Consider the following 12,534-nt stretch of genomic DNA (forward strand, 5'->3'; position numbering starts at 1 on the left):
TAAATAGACCTTTCTTCCAACACTTGACATGCAAGCATTTTATCAAACAAACTATTCTAACTTATCCCAACTAGGAGCAAAAGAAACAAATCAAGTAGATAGAAGGTTAATTATGAATTTGTACTTGTACATCCAAAATAGTTAATTGTTAGAGAAAATTGTCAACCTTGGGTTAAAAGTTCATATAACAAAGGTTAATAAAGGAAAAACAAGACCAAGGTCATGGGACACGTATTTCAAGTTGAATGTTGGGTAAAACATCCTAGTGGGTGTAACTTTTAGTTTATTATGGCTAAGGAAATTGGAAAAGGTGTTGGCAAAGGAAAAGAGACATTAATTAGCATTTAATTATGGAAATAAAAGAAAATATGAGAAAATGGAGATGAGGGGTCACACATTTGCATGAGAGGGAAATTGAAGTAAAATAGAGGAAAATGAAGAAAATAGAGGCCTCAATAATAAAAATGCTTATGAGGATCAGTTCACAGCTTTTTATCAGTTCAATTTTGGAGCTCTCTCTATTCTCTCATTCTTTTGCACATGGAGAGCATTCTTGGAGCACTCTAGCATTGGAGAAAGGAAAGCAAAAGAAGGAAAGAAAGGACAAGCAAGGAAGGTTGGATCAAACAGCTTCAGCAGGAGGATTTTGCAGGTGACAGGTTGCATGTGTGATTTCCTAGTTGAGGTGTGAATGCATGGTGCATGCATTTGTTTATTTGGTTCTTTTCTTGTCATTGGCATTGGTTTTGCTTGGTTTAACAATGGTTTTAGCCTTGCCTTTACATTTCCTAGATAACCATGGTGTGATGGGATTTTTTTATTGGTTGAGATTGGGATTGCCAGAAGGTTTTGGAACCGTGCAAAGTGGTCTTAGGAAAATTCCCAAGGGTTTGGGGTGGAGTTGGTTTAATATATGGGAAGCCCTCGATAAGTGGGTGGGGACAGGAAAATTCCTCAAGGTAATGGTGAAGAAATTTGAGGCATTCAAGCTTGTTTTGACTTTGTGATCTCTTGACCAATTTTGGCAAGATTGCGGTACTCTGAGGGTGGAGGTGGTTTAATCTCCAAGAATACTTGGTTGTGAAATATGCTACAGGGGTGATTGGTTGAAAGAAAGATTTGGTTCATCCCAATCTATGGTAGGGTGGTACGTGGAAGTCCTTAGCTTAGTTGGCTTTTGCACAATTTAATACTAGTTATTTTCCTACTAAAATCTATGAGCACTTGTACTTTTTATTATGAAGATTTGATGGTTCTTTTGTCATGGTTAATAATCTGGTTATATGTTGGTTATAAGCATGGATTTGTAAAGTGCTACACTAGCTATGATTTGTTCAATATTTGATATGTATTTGATGGTTAATGCATGCATGAGCTAACAAATGTTATTGTATCTATTATGAGAGGGAATTAGACCTTCTTTGTGATTCTCAAATAAGTTTCAGACTCCTATGATTAGATAATATGCATGCATGACCTATAGTTTACATGTTTACCATATGTTTGATGAAATGAATGTCATGGTCAAGCCTGGTTAGATTATTTTCTTGTTCAATTTTTGTATGAATAACATTGGCAATGTGTCATTAATCATTCTGAGAAGTTACAAACAGTTCTAGATAGTGGTCTGGAGGCTTACCTGGAAAAGTGGCTCAAATCTTGGGATTTAACCCTCTGAATTGGCAACTTTGAGCTCTAATTGTAGGGAAGGAAGCTTGTGCATGCGGTTGGAGGGCTATAACTACACCCTTGCCTTGTCATGCATACGGTTGTGGGCCCACGTCAGTGAAAAATATATCTAGCTCGGGGTTTGGTCACTTGGGGTGGTTCTTTGGCCCTTGAGTGTCATGTAAGCCTTGAGGGAAGTCTATAAGTTGTGAGTTGTCAGCCCCACTTCCTTAACTGAAGCTTGGAGATCGGGTCATGTCATACTAACTCTTTGTCTCATGTTTACCCTAACAGGCCAATGAAATTGGGTAAATGTGGGAGGGGGTGGTTACAAAAATAAAAGAACATAAATGGTGAATGGTATAGGTGAATACATTAGTCTAGAACAAGTAATCACTCACAACCATCTATCTACTAGCTTTAAATGATAAATATTAGAAAATAACTTAAATACAAGCCCATAGGAATTATAGAAGAATAGTGATATGAATTGGATCATTATATTGTTTTTTGCCCATCTTGATGCATTCCGAGTGGAAAAAATGGAGGAATTAGCTCATGGGACCGTTTTTACGGACGAGACTTAGTTGGGAAAAACGGGGTCTGAAACCTTCTAGGAGCATTTGTAGGCATCAAATGACGTTTTTTGGGGGTAAAACTTTGTCTCTCTAATGCCACACTTTTTAATGTTATTCTACACACAAAGATCTATCAAACAACGCAAGAAGTATGTCAATCGGAGTATGTATGCAAAAGTTATGCCACTCAACAGTTAACCTTCCCGTTTTCACACTTATAGTTCGGTAGGATGCCGCGTCAACCCCCATTATTCATGGAAAAGGGGTTAGCCACGTGTTTTTGATGTAAAAGACTCTAGAAGAGTCTATATTGTAACTCTAGTTAATAGCTGTTGTAGTCAAACTTAACCATTAGTATGCTATCGGGTTGTGTTATAACTGGGCCACTAGGAGGAAGAGGCATTCCATTCTTTCGAGAGTATTTTGTTCCATAGCTGAGAAAAGATAGTTAGGAGAGATAGAAGCTAAAGAAAACAAAGAGGACTTGTGCAATGTAGTAGCCCACGAGCCACAAGCATTACTTCTTCGTACCTACAACCTTATTTTCCAAACAGAGAAATAGAGAGAAGTGACCTCACCTTCCAGTTGGGTTTTCTCCCGAAAGGGTTTCCCAAAGCATATATTGTGTCTTATGTGTGTGTGAGCTTTATTTTTTCGTTCTCTATTTTCTGCATAATTTCCATTCACATGCATGCACTAATTACAGTCAAATCTACAGATTTAGAAATTTAATAAAACTATAATAGTGTAGAAATTCAAAATTTTTAATATAATATTATCAGATATGTTGTGACGAACTATCTAATGAAATATCCACGACAATTTATGGATCAATTAGTTAACATATGAATAGCATAACCTTACAATGGTGTAGATGACAATACTAACACTAGAAGTAGTGCACAAGAAATTCACCACACGACACCATTTACTCTTCCTCAAAAAAATCTCGTAAGTGCTTCTTCTCATTAAAAAGTATTTGAAATAATTCCCAAAATTTACAAACAATAAGGGCCTTTGATTCAAGGTGTTCTTGTACATTTATAGCCTACAATATGTAATTGTTTCTTTGGACTTCTTACATTTATTTTGAAAGTTACAACCTTTCAACTTCTTTTCTCTTCTCCTTTTCCTAAAAACTTATGTAACCATACAATATTTCCAAAAAATATTACAATTGGTGTTGAGCTTTGTCTTCAATACATGTTTCCCAAACTTCATGGAAGAGATTCCAAACACGCATCTAAGATTAATTTTTCTACAAAGACTTCATATATAGCTACATCTTGAGTCATTGGTGGGGGTCGGGGAGAGGGGGGCTTTCCCATTTTAAGCGTACTAAAAAATGAATTGATAAAATTAATCTCTTGATGACCTAGTTATCTATTATTTCAATGCTTCTTTATTGACTTGAGTGGCTAGCCCGATGAATATACCATTATAGTAGGTATAGTATTGTATCTCGGCCAAATTTGTTCTATGGATCTTGGTGCACCCATATCTTCGAGTTTAGGCAATCAATACCTTTCAACTAGTTTTTCTACAACGTTATGTAGGCATGTACAATTGTTAATTGATACAAATACATCTTATTCTAGCATTGTGCTTGCTCTTTGGAAGTTGGAAAGGGTTGCCAAGTTAAGTTTATTCTCTTTCTCTTTATTTTGGGCACATTTGGAGACAAGGTTTGATCTTCCTCTTGGAACTTCTTTAAGTACTCATCCATAGTCAAATCAACTCCACGAAACTCTATTTTTTATTATCTTAAACATGTTTAGCAATGCAAGCGATTGTGTAGATAAGTCTTGAAACTCCCTTAAGCTAGTGTACTATTTCTTTATTGTTGGCCACAACTCTTCCTATAACTCAAAAGCATGGAATCTAAACTCAATGATGCTAGTCCTATCAACCTTGTAGTGTGTTGGGCCGCCAAATTAGCATACACTTTCACTCCATTTTCACCTTTATCCTCATTTCATCACATTATCATTATATCTCCATTACCATATGGGTTCATGTTTTCATTTTCCAAAGTTATTTATTTTATGTAATTAAAATGAATTTATGATTAAAAGTTAGAAAAATAGCATGTATTTGCTTATACCTAAAGGTGGAATGAGTTTGCTGACATGTGTAGATGATTTGGAAGGTTCCAAGACACTCTTATGTGGCCTCCAAGACTCAAATTCGAATTATCTTGAAGATTTGAAGGAGATTTGGGATAGGGGTCAAGCATATCTCATGGAGAGAAATCATGGATAAAGGAATATGTGTCTCATATTGGCTGTAACCATATGAAGGATTTGTGGATCTAGGAGGGATTAGTGGATCCCCATTAATTAGTTAGTTGCTTATGTTTTTGTATAAATAAGAGTACCTCCTCCATTCCAAAGAGAGGACTCTTGGAGCATGTATCCTAACTTATGATGGAATAGAATAAAGTTTTCTTTCTACAATTTTATATATAAATTGTCTTAATGTAATATATGAATTTATGGAACAGTTTGTCACTTTGTTCTTAAGGGAATTGAGCTCACTCTAAAAGGATCAAAGAAACATTTTATTTCATCATAGATTTTATTTTATTATAGATTTTATTTTCATTTAGTTACTTAGATGTTTGAAGATTTTTCATTATTAATGAATCTTATCAACATATGAAAGGACAAACAAGGGTCTAAGTTAGGCTCTCTTCCATTTGATATGAGTAATAATTGAAATTCGTTCTCTTTTCTAGTTTCAAGTTATTTACGAATTCTTGATTTTTGATGATTATGAATGAATTTTAGCTGAGTTGTAATAAGCATATGAGGGGACAACCAAAAGTCTAAGTTAGGCTCTCCTTCTATTTGGTCTGAACAATAATTAAAGTTCATTTCTTTTCTTTATTTCAAGTTATTTTTGAGTTTATGCAATGGTAATGTTGTTGGAATAGAACTATGAGGAAGGACAACTAAGACCTCTTAAGTTAGGAGCCCCTTCTCTTGCTTTCTATACATCACATATTGTTGCTCTTTAGTTTCTCTTCTTGAGGACAGTACTGTGGGGAAGGACAACCAGGAACTCCCAAATTGGGAGCCTCTTCCTTTGCTTATTTCATCTTGAACTATAAACTTTTTAGTTTTAGAAGTTATTTGTAATATGCATTCCATTCTTTATTTCTATTCTAAACAAACCTCCTACAATAGTCTCATTTGAGGTCCCATATATTTTGGTTTGCTTCTAAATTTACGAAACCCCCGGGTTGACAAATTAAATGACAAGGATTTAACAGACAATTAAATCACCTAACATTTTGGCGTCGTTGTCGGGGAAGCAAACTTAGATGTAACTAAATTAGGAGGATTGTTTAGGAAACATTTTCTTTTAAGATCATTTTCATTTGGGGTTACATGCATTTAAGCCATTTTCATTTAAGTTTATTTGCATTTGCATATAGAAAACATAGAACATTAAAATCAAGAACTCCCATTCAAAAAAAAAAAAAAATCCAATTGCAAAAACAATATCTGAAGAGCTTCATGCTATGACAGTTGAAGAAAATAAAAAAACTAAAGATTACATCCAAATTTGGTTTCAACTAGTCAGTGTTCTTCATCATGTCCAAGAACTCAATAGGGTTTACTTTTCAAACTTGGATATGAATCTACTCATAATCTTGTTGCGCAAATGGATGCAATGGAAATTCTCTTATACTTAAGAGAATGTTTGATTTATTTTTAAAAAGAATAGGACTAACAACTTAAAAAACAACTTTTTGCGATTTTTAGGACAAATTTGCAATTTTGTGGTGCAATAAGAACCACCCATTTACTAACCCTTCGTAGGAAAAAATTGCAATAAAACAAAGGGTTGTGAACAAAGGGCACAAGCGAAGATTGAAGAGCGATAATTTCAGGTGTGAGATCGATTCTTTTCATTTTATTTTCTACATCCAAATTTTAAAAAATAAAAAATAAAAATCGATTAATGAAATCTCGAGTATGCTCTCCTCCTGCGCTTTGAGTGACCTGGAGGATTAGAAAAAAGAATTTTCATGTTAGTATATCTTTTGTTAAAAAAAAATGATTCTTCTCTTTCATTATTTGTTTCTTTTAATATATATATATATATATATATATATACATTTTAAAATGGAACATAACAAATTTTAATGTTTATATATTTATATTTATATATATATATATATATATATATATATATATATATATATTTTAAAAGTGAATAGAACACATGTAAATCAAAAAACAAAAGAGATTTGCTTATTTAAACAAATTTGAAATAATAAAAATAAATAAAAACACAAAAACAAAAATGAGAATAAAGCAATTTTAAACAAATAAAAAAAAAATCATGGAAGCCAATGAAACGAATTGCTGCAAATGTTATCTATGATTTTGAAAAAAATGAAAGATAACTGTACATTCTCTCAGAGGCAAAATTCAGAGAGGTTAAAAACGCCATTTTTAAAAGACAGATTGTGACCAAATGAGAACGAATTTCAAAAATCTAAAACATGGGTTTTTCTCAAAACATGATGAATTATGTTTTGCGTGTGAGATTTTCTCAAATTTCGTGTCTTTTGAGAGATTTTCAGGGTACTCTGGAGCCTTATTTGATAGGATGCGTGTAAAAAAAAAAAACGGTTTTCAATTAAAAGCAGCCAACAGCCAAGGCCAAGGCCACGACCATCCAACAGCCCAACCACAGAGCCATGGCCAGCCACCCAGCAACATTTCCAAGCTGCAGAGAATAATAATAATAATAATAATAATAATTAAAAAATATTAATTAAATAACCAAAAAAAAAAAGAAAAAAAAAAGAAGAAGAAGAAGAAAAAGAAGAAATAAAAATCATAAAAATTTCCCAGTCTTTAAAAGAAGAAGAAGAAGAAGAAGAAATAAAAATCATAAACATTTCCCAGTCTTTTATAGAATAAAAATTAGTTAAAAAATCCACTTTCTAGGCAAAAAGGATGACTTCAAAATATATGATTTGGCAATATATTTTGGAATCTCATTTTCCTAAAAAACTTGGACATGATAAATTCAAAAGATATGAAAAATGATTTGGAAAATATTTTGGAATCATATTTTCCTAAAAATCTTGGATTTAGATTGACCACTTGTCAAGTTGTTGTTTCAATTTTCATTTTTAGAATAATATTGGAATTTGTTAATTATTCTACAAAATTGACACAACATTAATTGAACAACAATTTTGCCACCACATGGCAGCACAACATTAGCCCATATTGCACATTCATCACCACATCATTAGTCAAACAGTCAAAATGTCACATCATCATCACCATTACACAATCACCCTCCATTTGCCAGCTCATTTTTCAACACTGAAAATGGATCAAGAAGAAAAACGATAAGGGTGCTTCTTATTGTTTTGCAAAATGTCTTGAAGAGAATCATGTAGATGGAAGATTGAATCTGTAGACATGCGTTTTCGTTTCATAAAGTATTTTTATATGATCATGTTTCTTTGAGTCTTGCAGGTACAGAAGCCAACGACATCACAAACTGGAAAATTTTATGTCATGGCTCAGCCAAAGAAGATAGACAAGATTTTTAGATGCAGGAAGGGTGCAATCCTGCAACTGAGAAACCTTATGACAATCTTCATTGTTTCACCCAAATTTCAAATAAGCACAACTTTCTCATACGACATCGGATTTCGACGATTCAAGCGTCGTTGGAAATATCTCGACGAGATCTACATAATGAGAAAGATATCATTAGAATTTGAAACATTTAAAGAATGAAGAAATTGCTGACAAGATATAATAGGTAAAATGAGGCACTAGTTTAGACACACGTATAAATTCTTTTGGTTTTTCTTTCACGAAATTGTTTTATTAGTACCAATTCTAATTTTTTTTTTTTGTAAATGTCATAAATAGAGAGATTGATCACCTCTCTCTTATGATAAACTTACATTTCATTGCAGAAAAAGTACTAAGTTTTTGCAAGTTCCAAGAAGATAAACAAATGACCACAAGCAAACGTTGTCTTTTAAAAACTCCATTTCAAGCATGAGGACATGCTTTTGGTTAATCCAAGCGGGAGAATGTCATCATATCTATCAAATCATTAAAAATCCTCTCAAAGACCACATTCCTTTCACAAGAAAATGATCAAAGCAGCAACAAATATGAAACATCAATGCATGAGCACATGATGTCAGATCAGATCCATCACTTGTGAGCCTTTCAGATTCCAGTGTCTCCATTGCATCCATGCTTCTTTAGTTAATAAATATTCGCCTCATTTCCCTTTACATTCATCATTGTATTCCTCCTTTTTCAGTAAATAAAACCTTCATTTCATTCTCACATTTTCAGTCAATAAATTTTCCTTCACAGTCATTTTCCTGCCTCACTTCACTAGCCTGTAACCCATCAATAAAAACATTCAACTCCTCTACAAAATTTATTCATTCCATTTCCTTTTCATTTTTCCAAATAATCCTTGATCCACTGCAAAAATTTTCATCCATAACCCTTCAAAATTATTGTTACATGCTCGAGTTAGATGATGGAGGATTCCTTAAGGCCTCCCTTCTAATAAGTCTTGGCCTGTCGACATCAGCGCATTATCTAGGTTCAACGCTAGAGTCCTTAGTATTAACTTGAGGCTTGTATGCATTAATGATAGGCTCTCTCGCCAGTAATCATGGGAATACATCAATGTCCCTTGATCATTGGATCTTGCAAGTGGCTTGACATTAGCTCATTTATTCGCCCTTTGCAAGATGTACTTAGGTACCTTGGCACTCATTGACATTAATGGTGAGTTTCCTCGCATTGGTTAATGACATGCATCAATGGTCGGTAATCCAATGAATTCTCTTCATGCTCGACATTGACACATTAATTCGCATGATTAGAATTGTACCATCAGGTGTTGTAACAATTGAAGACTATATCATTTTAACAATTTGCAGCAGATCAATTTATTATAGCAGCAAAAAAAATCCAAACCTTGTCATCAGCGAAGAGAACATAGAAGAAGATCCAAATTCCTTTGTTTACATACTCCATGATCTAACAACATCAACATCCACAACTCATGTACATTGAGGGTAAGTGAAGGTATGTGGTTTTCTAATTTTAGTCATGCAATTCCTTAAAATGCTTAAAATTGTAATTTTGGAAAGTTCCTCACTTCCTTTTTCACATTGTTATATCTCTAGTTGGAGGGGGAATTCATGTTCATACCTCATATTCGCATTCATATTCCATTATCATCTTTCATATGTCATATATGTCCTTTATACACATGCCATCCTAACCAACATACTTTTCCAAATAACTACTATTACATTATGATTCAAAACGTTATTGTTTTGCAAATGATGATCATAGAATGAATGGTTGATTAAATGTTTTCAAAGCCTTTTGATGCAACACAAAAATAACAAAAGTATTGTTACACAAGAACCAATACTAATAAAAGTTGGTTGCCACACAAGAACCAACCAAAGTAATATGTTGCAATCAAATATTTTTCAAAATGACACTTTGCAAAAGGAACAAAGTTATTAATTGATTATGCGAAGATGAAAGAAGAATTAACATCAGCCAAAGTTCATATAAAAGGAAGACAATTCAAAAGATCAAATCATGATTAAAGTAAAATCAATGCAATAGATTGCATGAGGACATGCAATAACAAGTTGGGGGGTATGTTGGGCCGCAAAATTAGCATACACTTTCACTCCATGTTCACCTTTATCCTCATTTTGTCACCTCTTTTCATCACATTATCATTATATTTCCATTACCATATGGGTTCATGTTTTCATTTTCCAAAGTTATTTATTTTATGTAATTAAAGTGAATTTATGATTAAAAGTTAGAAAAATAACATGTATTTGCTTATACTTAAAGGTGGAATGAGTTTAGTGACATGTGTAGGTGATTTGGAAGGTTCCAAGACACTCTTATGTGTTGGCATTATGTTTCTGGTATGGCTATATGTTACAAATGTTGTACTTGATGGCAACTCCCGTGGCAAGGCCCTCATTTTGTTGAAAATAAAGAAGTACGCAGGAAATCAGATCATAAGGTGCGTACCCGCAGGTACACCTTGTAGGGACCGCGTCCAGATACGCAGGCCAGCCATTCAGGAGGTGCGTCCCCCCAGTGCACACATTTCAAGGCAGAGAAAAGCACACGTGGGGTTTCTTATGTTTTACTCTTGGTATTTAGCCGACGGTTTTGGGTTATTATGGTGTCGGCTCGTGGTATTGTTCCATGATTTTAGGAGGAGCTTGCCTATATAAAGCAAAGGAGATCACTTGGCTAAGTATCTTTTGCAATTGAATATCTTTAGATCTGAAATATTGGGTTATGGTCTTAAAAGCTTGATCTATATGAAAGGGAAGTTGAAGGCGAATCTGTGAAGGGTGATCTCTCGAGCGCATGATCAAATCTGAGCAACTGTGCCACTCTGTTGGACTGCCTATTCGGCCCTAATCAGAAGGACGCAGGTGTTTAACAGAAGAGCTGCGTGGGTACGCAGTGCAGAAACAGGAGATCTGCGTCGGGACGCAGTGCAGAAACAGGAGATCTGCGTCGGTACGCAGAGCAGAAGAAGAAGAGTTGCGTGGGTACGCAGAGCGACTAAGGTTCAGGTGCGTCCCTGCAGTAACAGTACGCGGCGCGATAGTATCTTTGGGTGCGTCCCTGCAGTAACAGTATGCGGCGCGATAGTATCTTTGGGTGCATCCCTCCAGTAAAAGTACGCAGCGCAGTTCAAGGAACAGTGCGTGGGCACGCAGTGCGGCAGAAGGATCTCTGCAGGTAGACGCAGGAAAGCAGAAGGTGAACTGCGTAGCGACGCAGGCCACAGAAGGGAAAACTGCGTACCTGTCTTAAAAAGTTCTGTTGATTGAATTTTTCTGTTAAGGTGTTCTGGGTTAGTTCTGTTATTGCTGATCTGATAACTGTAGTGGACTGTAACTTTCATGTACTTGATGTTCAATTATGAAAAGAAGTAGGGGGTTGTAGCTCCCTTCCAGGAGAGACTGGAAAACGAGAGAGAGAGAGTTGTAGCTCTCTGCAGGTTGCAGCCTGCGTACTGGTAAAGGACTACACCAGTACAAAACCATTGTAAAAGGAGTTTCTAAGTTGAAAGAAGATAGAGACATATTGCAGCAGGTGGTTTTCACCCACATTGGGTTTCCACCTTACATCTTGTGTTCTTTGGTGTGACTATCTGTTTTTCTTTGTTCATGCTCATTATTTTATGGTACTGACATGCAAAAATAATTCAAAGAACAAATAAGGAAGATTGATTAAAAGAATTAGATAATACTGATTCACCCCCCCCCCTCTTAGTATTATTTCCAACAATTGGTATCAGAGCAGGTCCTTCAGAGAAGCTTGATCGCTTGAAGGTAGATCGTTCATCATGAGCAACTACGAGAGAGAAGCATCAATCAGGCCACCGGTTTTTGATGGGACAAACTTCAATTATTGGAAGGTAAGAGTTACTGCCTATCTTCAATCTCTTGGTACAGAAGTTTGGGACATCGTAGAGACAGGCTATGCTTTTCCTTCAGCTACTCCTACAGATACAGCCGAGAAAAAGAAGTATGAAACAAATGCGAAAGCAGTCAGTACTCTATTAGGATGTATATCTCAATCAGAATTCATGAAGGTAATGCACTATAAATCCGCAAAAGAGATATGGGACAAAATTGTCACGAGCTATGAAGGAGATGAACAGGTAAAGCGTGCTAAACTTCAAACTCTCAGAATTCGGTATGAGACTCTCAAAATGTATAATGATGAAAGTGTGGCTAACTATTTTCTTCGGGTAGATGAGGTTGTTAATTGTATGAAAAATTTGGGTGAAGAAATAAAAGAGGCTATTGTGGTTGAAAAGGTTCTAAGATCATTGTCCCCCAAGTTTGAATCTAAAGTATCTGCAATAGAAGAAAAGGAAAATCTACGAATTCTTACTATGTCTCAGCTACATGGAATTCTAACTGCTTATGAAATGAGAAAGGGAGGTCCATCAGACAGAAGAGAAGCTGCTTTCAAGGCATCAGGCAAAGGAGATTATTATGAAGCAAGCCACGTCCCAGAAGAAGAGGAAGAAGAATCAAATTTTGTCAGAAATCTTCAAAGGGGTTCTGGAAGGTTCAGAGGTAAGTTACCTTTTAAATGCTTTGCTTGTGGAAGAGTAGGTCATTATGCTTCAAAATGTCCTTATAAGGATAAAGGAAAGGAACCTGCTAGATGGAACAAGAAACAGAACGCAAATA

Source organism: Pinus tabuliformis, chromosome J, assembly GCF_031772625.1.
Source record: "Pinus tabuliformis cultivar Carrire ecotype Pingquan chromosome J, CPIR1, whole genome shotgun sequence".
In the NCBI taxonomy this organism is placed as follows: domain Eukaryota; kingdom Viridiplantae; phylum Streptophyta; class Pinopsida; order Pinales; family Pinaceae; genus Pinus; species Pinus tabuliformis.